General features: G+C 44.3%; 1 pseudogene; it reads right to left on the bottom strand.

Annotated features, from left to right (window-relative positions):
• Positions 1–6115: 6115 nt before the first annotated feature.
• LOC123852232 (group XIIA secretory phospholipase A2-like) lies at positions 6116–6697 on the bottom strand (annotated as a pseudogene).
• Between the last annotated feature and the right edge of the window lie 4305 nt (positions 6698–11002).

Here is an 11002-nt window from a genome sequence, read left to right as displayed (position 1 = left end):
GACACCGAGCCACCTCCATCTTCTACACCATCCTCACTCCAATGTTCAACCCACTCTTTTACAGCCTGAGGAACAGGGAGGTAACAAGGGCCCTGAGGAAGGTTCTGGCGAGACGGGGAGTGTAGGCATGCTTGCCCTTCTGAGGCTTCCTGTCTTGGTCTGCCCTTTCCTCTGCAAGCTCAGGCTCTCTTTTGGCTCCTCTTCTTCCTCTGTATTCATTGGGCCTCTCTGGCTGGTTGGGGCAAGCCTGTGAGCTGAGCAATCAGAAAACCATTTTGGATGGAAGGGTAACAAATGGTACATGACCAGCTACATAATGAATCTTTCCCCACATTGAGCACCACAATTTCCATGGATTGAAGGCCCACAGATGCATTAGTTACATTTTCCCTAGGGCTGGTAAGGGAAGTGTTTATTCTGAGTTGGATGTTGAAAGAGAGTGAGGAGGGGAGCCAATGCAGAACTCATTTGTGCACTGAATGTGGTACATGATGTTAGAATCTGGCATAGAGGAGCTGTGCTACCTTGGTCGAGTTTATTTCTCTCTCTACACTTCCATTTATTATCTTTACCATCATAGCTACCAGTAAAGTAAGTCCAACATTTCTGGCATTAATTACTTACTAATTACTTACTGAAATACAAACTCCATTTCAATGTATCTTATGTAATTAAACAACATAAAGACTTCTATGCCTTCTTGCAACTCTGCTTTACATACAAGTGTTAAAGTGTAAAATCTCAAAGAAAAATGGCCGGAACATTTTGTAGTCTACCACTTATACTGATAGCTGCACACTGCAGAAAGTGCAGAAGATAAAAACAGGAACTCCATGCAAAGAAGGAACTTTGGGCTCAGAGTGATTTTTTTTTTTTTTTTTAGATTTTATTTATTTGAGAGAGAGAGACAGAGACAGAGACAGTGAGATAGAGAGTGTGGAGGAGAGGGAGAAGCAGGCTCCCCACAGAGCAGGGAGCCCAATGCGGGACTCGATCCCAGGACCCTGGGATCATGACCTGAGCTGGAGGCAGACGCTTCACCGACGGAGCCACCCAGGTGCCCAGAACTTTGGGATCAGAATGATTCTTGATCATTGATCATTGAGAAGACTGGCAGGAACTGGTTTCTATAGTTTCCATCACAGGGGCTCTGGAGGGATTTGGGAAAGAATCTCTTGATCCATGTCTTCAGCAAGATCTTCTTGAACTGGACCAAACATCTTCCCTCCATCACTCATTCACACTGCTCTCAGGAGACCTGCATTCACTTCCTGAGAGTCCATGGGAATATTGGGCACAATGTGGGGGTGCACATAAAATGGTGAGGGATAGGGCATGGTCCAGCCCTGGGGGAGTCTGGCCAGAGATAAAAAGTGTTCCAGGCAGAGACAACAGTATTCTTAAGCAGAGGGAACTGGGTCCACATTGCCTAGGGTCTGATAGGTCAGTGTAAGATGGTTAGATGTTGATCAGAGGGCAGAAATGATCTGCCCTAAGACTTCATAGAACCACTGAGGCTGTTGTGTAGGTCCATAGTGATGCTTGTATAATAAGTCAGGTGAGAAATGATGGCACTTGGACGAGGGTAGAAATAAAGGAGGGTGGCAAAAGTTGACAGGTTTTGGATATAATTTGAAAGTCAAGCCCTCAGAATTTTCTGCCTTACTGGAGCTGAAGATTTTGTTATTTCACAAGGTTTTATGAGGGATACAATGAGAAATTACATTTAACTTGTTTAACACTTTGAGCTTCTTTTATTAAAATGCACATGTGCAAGAGGAGGAGCAAGATGCCTGAAGGGTAGGAGACCTAAATTTCCTCTGGTCCCAGGAATTCAGCTAGATAGGGATCAAACCATTCTGAACACCTAGGAACTCAACAGAGGATCGAAGAAAAGAAAGCAACCACTTTCTGGAAGGTAAGACGTGTGAAGTGAATGCAAGGCGATATTCGGGATGATAGACTACAGGGAGGGGGCCTCCGTCAGCCACTACTGGCAAGAGATAGAGCAACGGAGCACAAAATCGGAAGTTTTACAAGTCTTCTCCACTGAGGGACGTCGCTCCAGTGGCTAAGTAGGGGGGTGAAACCCTCGCTGGGATATTGTGGTCTCAGGACTCTCGGTGTCACAGAAAGACTGGGGGTGCCTGTGTGCAGCAGAACACCCAGGTATCGGAGCAGGGAAGCCGGCTGCAGAGACGGAGCCAAGGAGTGGGTTCTCAGCTTGGGGTTGCGATAAACCATGATCTGCGGCACAGTCGGGCCACTGCTCTTCCAGCAGGGACCCAGCAAGTGGCAGATCCGGGGCAGCTCCCCTCCCTCTCCTGGGAGGAGTGGCATGGAAGCACACCACAGGACCGGCTGGTTTTGGAGACTCCAAACAGTGTCATGTGCCAGAGATAGAAATGCTTGGTCACAGGCTGGGTGAGCAGGGAGTGTGGCCGGAGACTGGGGAGACGGGAGTGACTAACTGTTTTTCTCTGGGACTCACTGAGGAGTGGGGCCCCGAGGTCTCGATTCCTCCGGGGCAGAGATTAGATTTTCACTCTCGTTCTCCAAAGCTGTAGGGAAAGCTTTCAGGGAACAAAAGCTCCCAAGAGCAAACCCGAGCAGATTACTTAGCCCGGTCCTGGGCAAGGGCGGGGTAATTCCGCCTTAGGCAAATGCGGAGAAAGGGGAAACCTACACTGTTGGTGGGAATGCAAGCTGGTGCAGCCACTCTGGAAAACAGTATGGAGGTTCCTCAAAAAGTTGAAAATAGAGCTACCATATGACCCAGCATATGCACTACTGGGTATTTATGCCAAAGATACAAATGTAGGGATCTGAAGGGGCACATGCACCCTGATATTTATAGCAGCAATGTTCACAATAGCCAAATTATGGAAAGAGCCAAGATGTCCATTGACAGATGAATGGATAAGGAAGATGTGGTATAGATACACAATGGAATATTATGCAGCCATCAAAAGGAATGAAATCTTGCCATTTGCAACACTGTGGATGGAACTGGAGGGTATTATGATGAGCAAAATAAGTCAATCAGAGAAAGACATTTACCATACAATCTCACTGATATGAGGAAGTCTTAATCTCAGGAAACAAACTGAGGGTTGCTGGAGTGGTGGGGGTGGGAGTGATGGGATGGCTCGGTGATAAACCCTGGGGAGGGTATGTGCTATGGTGAGCGCTGTGAATTGTGTAATACTGTTGAATCACAGACATGTACGTCTGAAACAAATAATACATTATATGTTAAAAAAGAAGAATAGGAAGGGGAAAAAGAAGGGGGGATTCCGGAAAGGGAGATGAACAATGAGAGGCTATGGACTCTGAGAAACAAACTGAGGGTTCTAGAGGGGAGCAGGGTGGGGGGATAGGTTACCTGGGGATGGGTATAAAAGAGGGCACATACTGAATGGAACACTGGGTGTTATACGCAATGAATCATGGAACACCACATCAAAAACTAATGATGTAATGTATGGTGATTAACATAACATAATAAAAAAATAAATAATAATTAAAAAATAAAATGCACATGTGCTTCAGTAATTAATCTTTTTCTTAAAAATTATATACAACTCTGCCATTTTAAGGAAGCAAATTTTCAAGTAGTTGTCTAATTTCAATGCATTATAGAGGGGATATATGTGTCCAACATTCATTCCTGCACCTCCCCTGGGTCCTGTCTAGATTGGGAACTCCTCAGCCCAGCTCCATGTGAAGCACTAACCACATCTCCAGGTCCACCCAGAATTGACATCATTCCCATTTTCAAGAAGGTGTTCGCAGCCCCACAGCCCCCTCCTCAGGACCCAAGGCTGTGCAGCCTTGGCTTCTACATCCTCCCTATTGTTCACTGCTCTAAGTCTCCTGGGACACTGGCAGTGCCACCCAACTGCCCCACATTAATTCTCTTATACTTGAGGGATTCAGGGGAAGAAGTAGGCAGGTGAGCATTACTAGGTACCCCAGGCCCAAGACCAGACCTCCAGGGTGCCCACCAGACAAATGGCACAGGAGGGTAAAGTAGCTGGTGTTTGGAGGCTGCCCATTTCCCAGAAGCTCAGGAACAACTTCAATGCCACAGCCATGCATGGGTAAGAATTCTTCTCACAGGAGGTGCCTTCCTGCCTGACTGTGAAGGTCAACCTGGGATAAGGCAGAGACCCAGGGCAGGCACATGGCACCTCCTCCATGGGGCCAGAGCTCAGCCCTGTGCGTAGGGTCTGGGGGCTTCAAGCTTTGCTCTCCTCCACTGGAAGGGAGGTTATAGATTTGTCAAAGTGTGGTAGCCCTAGAAGCAGAGAGGTGTTTGTGTTTATCTGTGGGAAATTAGGGGTGATCAGTGCATCAAGTGGTTTCCAGGTGCTAAGTACCATGGGGAATTCCCCAGTATCCCTGGACTCAGCTCTGGAGAAGTGATGACCAAGGCACAGGAACGGCATGAGTTACAGTTTTCTCTTATCCCATTTCCTATTCTCCTGGTGTTCCAAGCAGAGTTCTGGACACCATTCTCCTATTATCCTTGGTGGTTTTGCAGTTTGAATGTGACACACCTGGGTGTTTTTTGTTTGGTTGGTTTTCTTTCCACTTGTTCTGTGTAGTACTCTGATCCTCCTTGATGGCTGCTTGGTTTGGTGTCTGACACTAATTTGGGGAAATTCTGTCATTACTGCCTCAATTGTTTCTTCTGTTCTTGTTTCTCTTCTCCTGCTGGTATTCACCTTACACACTTGTCACACCTTAGCAGTTGTCTCAAAATCCTTGGGTATTCTATTCCTTTTTTCCCCTATTTTTTCTCTTTGCTTTTCAGTATTCAAAGTTTCTGTTGTCATATCCTCAAGTTCAGAGATTCTTTCTCCATCCATGTCCAGTCTACCAAATAGATCATCGACAGCATTCTTCCTTTTGTTTAGTGTGTTTGAATTCTAACATTCTTCTTGATTCTTAGAATTTCCACCTCTGTGTATATGACCCATCTCTTCTAGCATCTTGTCTTTCATTTAGTGTGTTCGAATTCTAACATTCTTCTTGATTCTTAGAATTTCCACCTCTGTGTATATGACCCATCTCTTCTAGCATCTTGTCTACGTTTTCCATTAGAGCCCTTAGAATCTTAATCATAAGTTTTTATTATATTTATTTATTTATTTATTATTATTTTTTAAAGATTTTATTTATTTATTTGACAGAGAGAGACACAGCGAGAGAGGGAACACAGGCAGGGGGAGCGGGAGAGGGAGAAGCGGGCCTCCCGCTGAGCAGGGAGCCTGATGCGGGGCTCGATCCCAGGACCTGGAATCATGACCTGAGCCGAAGGCAGACGCTTAACGACTGAGCCACCCAGGCGCCCCTATTATATTTATTTTTTAAATTTAATAATTTTATTATGTTTTTTTAGTCAACATACAGGACATCATTGTTTTTTTTTGAAAAAATTTTAAATTTTCTGTTTTTACTTTAATCACCAATCATTACATCATTAGTTTTTTTCCAGGAATAAATGTATATTTACATTTTTATAGTAAACATATACTTCTAAGTGAAGATTTTCCCATATATCCAAATAAGATAATGTTCAACATACCTTGTAATCAATTTTACATTTGACTTCATTGTTTTGGTAAATACAGTTGTGAAAACTGAGGTATATACTCCTCCTTTTAAAATAATCTCCCCTTAACATGCACCTCTTTCTGAGATTGGTCAAGAAAATTCGGTACACTAAGGCAACAATGTCCAGGAAGATCACCTCCCTCACTTTTTTCTTTAGTTTGAAGTTTTAATGTCAAAATAAATCTTAAAATAATACTTTCACAAAAATAAGGCAGCTTTAGTGGCGCCTGGGTGGCTCAGTTGTTAAGCGTCTGCCTTCGGCTCAGGTCATGATCCCCGGGTCCTGGGATCGAGTCCCGCATCGGGCTACCCGCTCTGTGGGAAGCCTGCTTTTCCCCCTCCCACTCCCCCTGTTTGTGTTCCCTCTCTCGCTGTGTCTCTCTGTCAAATAAATAAATAAAATCTTAAAAAAAAATAAGGCAGCTTTATGCTCAAAAAACAGTAGTTCTTTGTCAAAGGCTATATTCTTCTGGCCTTATCTACTGTCACTGTCAGCATCGACTTTAAAGATCACTTTTTTCTTCGTAGCGACACCTACATGCGGCTCCTTGGCTGTCCACATATAGTTTGCAGCCTAAATGTATAACACTGTCAAACAAGAGCTCCACTGTGGTTTCACAGGCCTGAACATGCTGAGCTAGTTCTAGTGTCTTCTGCACATCCGGCAGATCTTAGAGAGGCAGTACTGGAATTCCTCATCACAGTCGTTCTTGCTTTTGCCACAGGTCTCATAGCACCTGCCCTGTTGGTTGCAGCACTTTGTCAGGGAAGGGATGCCAGTATTAAGATGAACATCAAACAGTGGAGAGCCACATCCATTCAGCGGGGAGAGTTTAAAACCATAACACAGGAAGGGCTTAGATCCGTCATTGCACTTATACTGACAGAGCCCATCCTCGCCTCCCAGGAAGTCCAAGGTGGCGTTCAGGTATGTGTCTAACTTGGGAACGTAGTTCCGGATGGTCTTCAGGGTGGCCCGCCAGTCGGTGGTCTGGGCCTGCTCCTGGCACCTGTGAGCGGCGGGCAGGAAGAGGAGGAGGACGAGGGTGAACGTGGGCGGCGGGAGCAGGGCCATCAGCACAGCACCGGGCCGTGCCCCCACAGAGCCCACGGGGTGCACTAGGCAGCAGCGCCAGCCCCGGGCTCGGCGTCCCTATCCCCGAGCTCGGCGACCCCAGCCGGCTCCATGCCCACGCCTCCTTCCGAGCTGGGAGGCTGGCCCTCACCACCTTTACTCAGCTCTGGCCGGAAGGCGGTGCCGTCACGAAGACACTAAATAATTATTTCCTTGGTGATTCCGGGTCTTTTCTGATTCCATACCAATTTTAGGATTGTTTGTTCCAGCACTTTGAAAAATGTCATTGGAATTTTGATCAGGATGGCATTGAAGGTATAGATTGCTCTGGGTAGCATAGACTTTTTAACAATATTTATTCTTCTGATCCATGAGCATGGAATATTTTTCCATCTTTTTGTGTCTTCTTCAAATTCTTTCATGAGTGATCTCTAGTTCCTAGAGTATCGATACTTTACCTCTTTGTTTAGATTTATTCCAAGGTATCTTATAGTTTTTGGTGTTATTGTAAATGGAATCGTTTCTCTAATTACTCTTTCTACAGTTGTGTTGTTAGTGTATAAGAAAGAAATGATTTCTGTGCATTGATTGAACAAAATATTCTTGAGCAGAGTGGTCTTTAGCTTCCAAATGTTTGAATTTCTGCCAAAGTTTTTCTTATGATTGAATTACAGTTTTAAATCATTATGATCTGAGAATACGCAGGGAATAGTCTCAATCTTTTGGAATGGTTGAGACCGATTTGTGACCCACTCTTTGGTCTATTCTGGAGAAAATTCCACAAGTGCTTGAGAAGAATGAGTATTCTGTTGTTTTAGGGTGAAATATTCTGTTTATGAGTTCCTTCTGGTCCAGCGTGTCATTCAAAGCTCTTGTTTCTTTGTTGATTTTCTGTTTAGATGATCTCGTTATTGCTGAGAGTGGAGTATTGATGTCTCCTACAATTAACATATTGTTTTCAATATGACTTTTTATTTTGATTAACAGTTGGCTTATGTAGATGGCTGCTCCCATGTTGCGGGTGTAAGTATATACATTTGTAAGATCTTCTTGTAGGATAGGCCCTTTAAGAATGATATAGTGTCCTTCCGTGTCTCTAACTACAATCTTCAGTTTAAAATCTAATTTGTCTGATATAAGAATTGCTACCCCAGCTTTCTTTTGAGGTTTGTTGGCAAGGAAGATGGATCTCCATCCCTTCACTTTCAGTCTGGATGTATAATTATTTTGAAAATGAGTCGCTTGGAGACAGCTTATGGATGGGTCCTGTCTTTTTATGCAATCTCTTACCCTTTGCCATTTTATGGGAGAAGTTAGGCCATTCACATTGAGAGTGATTATTGAAAGATATGAATTGTCATCATGTTGCCTGTGAAGACCTTGTTTTTATAGACTGTCCCTGTAAATTTCTGTTGTAGATCACTCTTGGGGTCTTTCTCCTTTTATAGAATCCCCCTTAATATTTCTTGCAGGTCCGGCTTAGTGGTCATATATTCTTTTAGTTTCTGCTGGTCTTGGAAGCCCTGCATCTCTCCATCCATTCTACATGTCAGGCTTGCTGGATAAAGTATTCTTGGATACATGTTCTTCTTGTTTAGTACCCTGAATATGTCTTGCCAGGCCTTTCTGGCTTGCCAGGTCTCTATGGATACTTCTGAGGTTAGTTTGTTGTTCCTCCCTCTGTACATAAGGAATCTCTTCCCCCACCTGCCCTTTAGATGATTTCCTTGGATCTTAGATTTGCAAGTTTTACTATTACATGCCACGGTGTTGGCCTGTTTTCCTTGATCTTGGGAGGGGTCCCCTCTGCCTCTAGGACACAAATGTTTGTTTCATTCCGCAGAATTGGGAAGAACTCAGCTATGATTTGCTCAAATACATCTTCTAGTCCTCTCCTCTCTCCACTCCCTCCGGGATTCCAAATATTCTGACATTGGAACGCTTCATGGTGTCACTTATTTCTCTGATTCTATTGTCATGGTTTTTTATTTGTTTTTCCCTGGCCTCCTCTTCTCCCTTTTTATCTATTAACTGGTCTTCCATGTCACAAATTCGTTCTACCGGGGCGCCTGGGTGGCTCAGTTGGTTAAGCGACTGCCTTCGGCTCAGGTCATGATCCTGGAGTCCCGGGATCGAGTCCCGCATCGGGCTCCCTGTTCGGCAGGGAGTCTGCTTCTCCCTCTGACCCTCTCCCCTCTCATGCTCTCTCTCTCTCTATCTAATTCTCTCTCTTAAACAAAACAAAACAAAACAAAACAACAAAAAAAAACAAATTCGTTCTACTGCCTCGCTACCCTAGCTGTTAGATTATCTATATTAGATTGGATCTCACTGATAGCATTTTTAAGTTCTTCCAGTTCAGCTTTCATTTCTGCCCTTAGAGACTCTATGTTGCCATTGATTGATTTCTACATTCTAGGTATTGTCTTCACAATTGCTAGTCTGAATTCCATCTCTGACATCTTGGTTATATCTGCATCCATTTGTAAATCTGCTGCAGAAGTCATAATCTCTGAGACTTCCCTGTTTTGGGGGTTTCTCCTCCTGGTCATTCTGCTGATGGGTGGTTGAGGGAATTCCAAATTATTGACCTCAACCCAAGCCAGAGGCACCTGTTTTCTAAGGACCTTAGGATTGCTGGCCTCTTGTTTTCCCAGCCTGTCTTCTGGGGGAAGGACCTGCCGCGCTGTTAATCAGGCAACGCTGTTTAGGCAGAGTTGGCTTGCTTCCTGTGGTGGGGGATGGGCTGAGTGAAAACCGTTTTTTTGTGGAGTTTCTTCCCTGGAGGCTTTCCTTGGTGGCTTTCCACATCTCTTCTGAGAGTCAGAGCAGAAGAGATTATTTCCAAATCTCTGCCTCAGAGAAGAGAGATGGCATTCTGTTCTTCAGTGAGCTCTCCAGGAGACCGTATCTCTGCTTCTGTCTATGCTGCTATAAACTGCAGTGTCCTGGGTTTTGCCCCCCTCGGTTGTGCTCCCATTCCTGGCCTTCAGGTTCGGGTACATCTCTGCCCTTTGTGCTTCTAAATCCGCCAGCCACCCCCGGTTTGCACGTGCAGCCCCACCACTCAGGGTTTTCATTCGGCACTGCCCTAAAGTCCTTTCCCTGCCACTACTGGTCTGTGAGTCTGTGCCCCATCCCCAGGGCTAGAGGCTATCGCTAATTGGCAGTGTAGGATGCCGATGGCCAGGCTCCCTCCCACTTCCATTTATCCTCTGATATCTGCCTGCAGAATCTTTGAAAAAAAAAAACACCTGGGATATTCTGTTTGTAGAGATCCAGATCTGTCTTCTTACATCTCAGGCTGATTTCGTGGGTGTTCAGTGTGGTCTGCTAGGTATCCAGCTCAATTCCAGGGACCAGTTGAAATAGGGTCCCCTAATCCTCTGCCATCGTTCCCCCCCCAGTCCCTACCATCAGTTGCTTTCTTATACACTAATAATGCAACTGTAGAAAGAGAAATTAGAGAATCATTTCCATTTACAATAGCACCCCAAACCGTAAAATACCTCCGAATAAACCTAACCAAGAGGTAAAGGACCTAGGAAGTACAGAATACTCATGAGAAAATTTGAGGAAGACACAAGAAGATAGAAAAACATTCTATGTCCATGGATTGGAAGAATAAACATTGTTAAAATGTCTATGCTACCCAGATCAATCTATACCTTCAATGCCATCCCGATCAAAATTCCAATGACATTTTTCAAAGTGCAGGAAAAACAACCTAAAATTTGTATGGAATCAAAAACGACCCAGAATCACCAAGGAAATGTTGAAAAAGAAAAACAAAGCTAGGGGCATCAGTTTGCCCGATTTCAAGCTATATTATAAAGCAGTCATCACCAAGACAGCATGGTACTGGCACAAAAACAGACATATAGACCAATGGAACAGGATAGAGAGCCTAGATATGGACCCTCAACTCTATGGCCAAATACTCTTTGACAAAGCAGGAAAAAATATGTAATGGAAAAAAGTCTCTTCAATAAATGGTGCTGGAAAAACTGGACAGCCACATGCAGAAGAATGAAACTTGACCATTCTCTAACACCATACACAAAGATAAACTCAAAATGGATGAAAGACCTCAATGTGAGATGGAATCCATCAAAATCCTAGAGCAGAATATAGGCAGTAACCTCTTTGACATCGGCCACAGCAATTTCTTTCAAGATACATCTCCAAAAGCTAGGGAAACAAAAGCAAAAATGAACTTTTGGGACTTCATCAAGATAAAAAGCTTCTGCACAGCAAAGGAAACAGTCAACAAAACAAAGAGGCAACCCACAGAATGGGAAAAAA

The sequence above is a fragment of the Mirounga angustirostris genome, unplaced genomic scaffold (assembly GCF_029215605.1).
Source record: "Mirounga angustirostris isolate CCGP_5_RB_7025 unplaced genomic scaffold, mMirAng1.0.hap1 SCAF_7, whole genome shotgun sequence".
NCBI lineage: Eukaryota > Metazoa > Chordata > Mammalia > Carnivora > Phocidae > Mirounga > Mirounga angustirostris.
The sequence above is the reverse complement of the archived record's forward strand: the minus strand, read 5'-3'. Positions and strand labels throughout refer to the sequence as shown.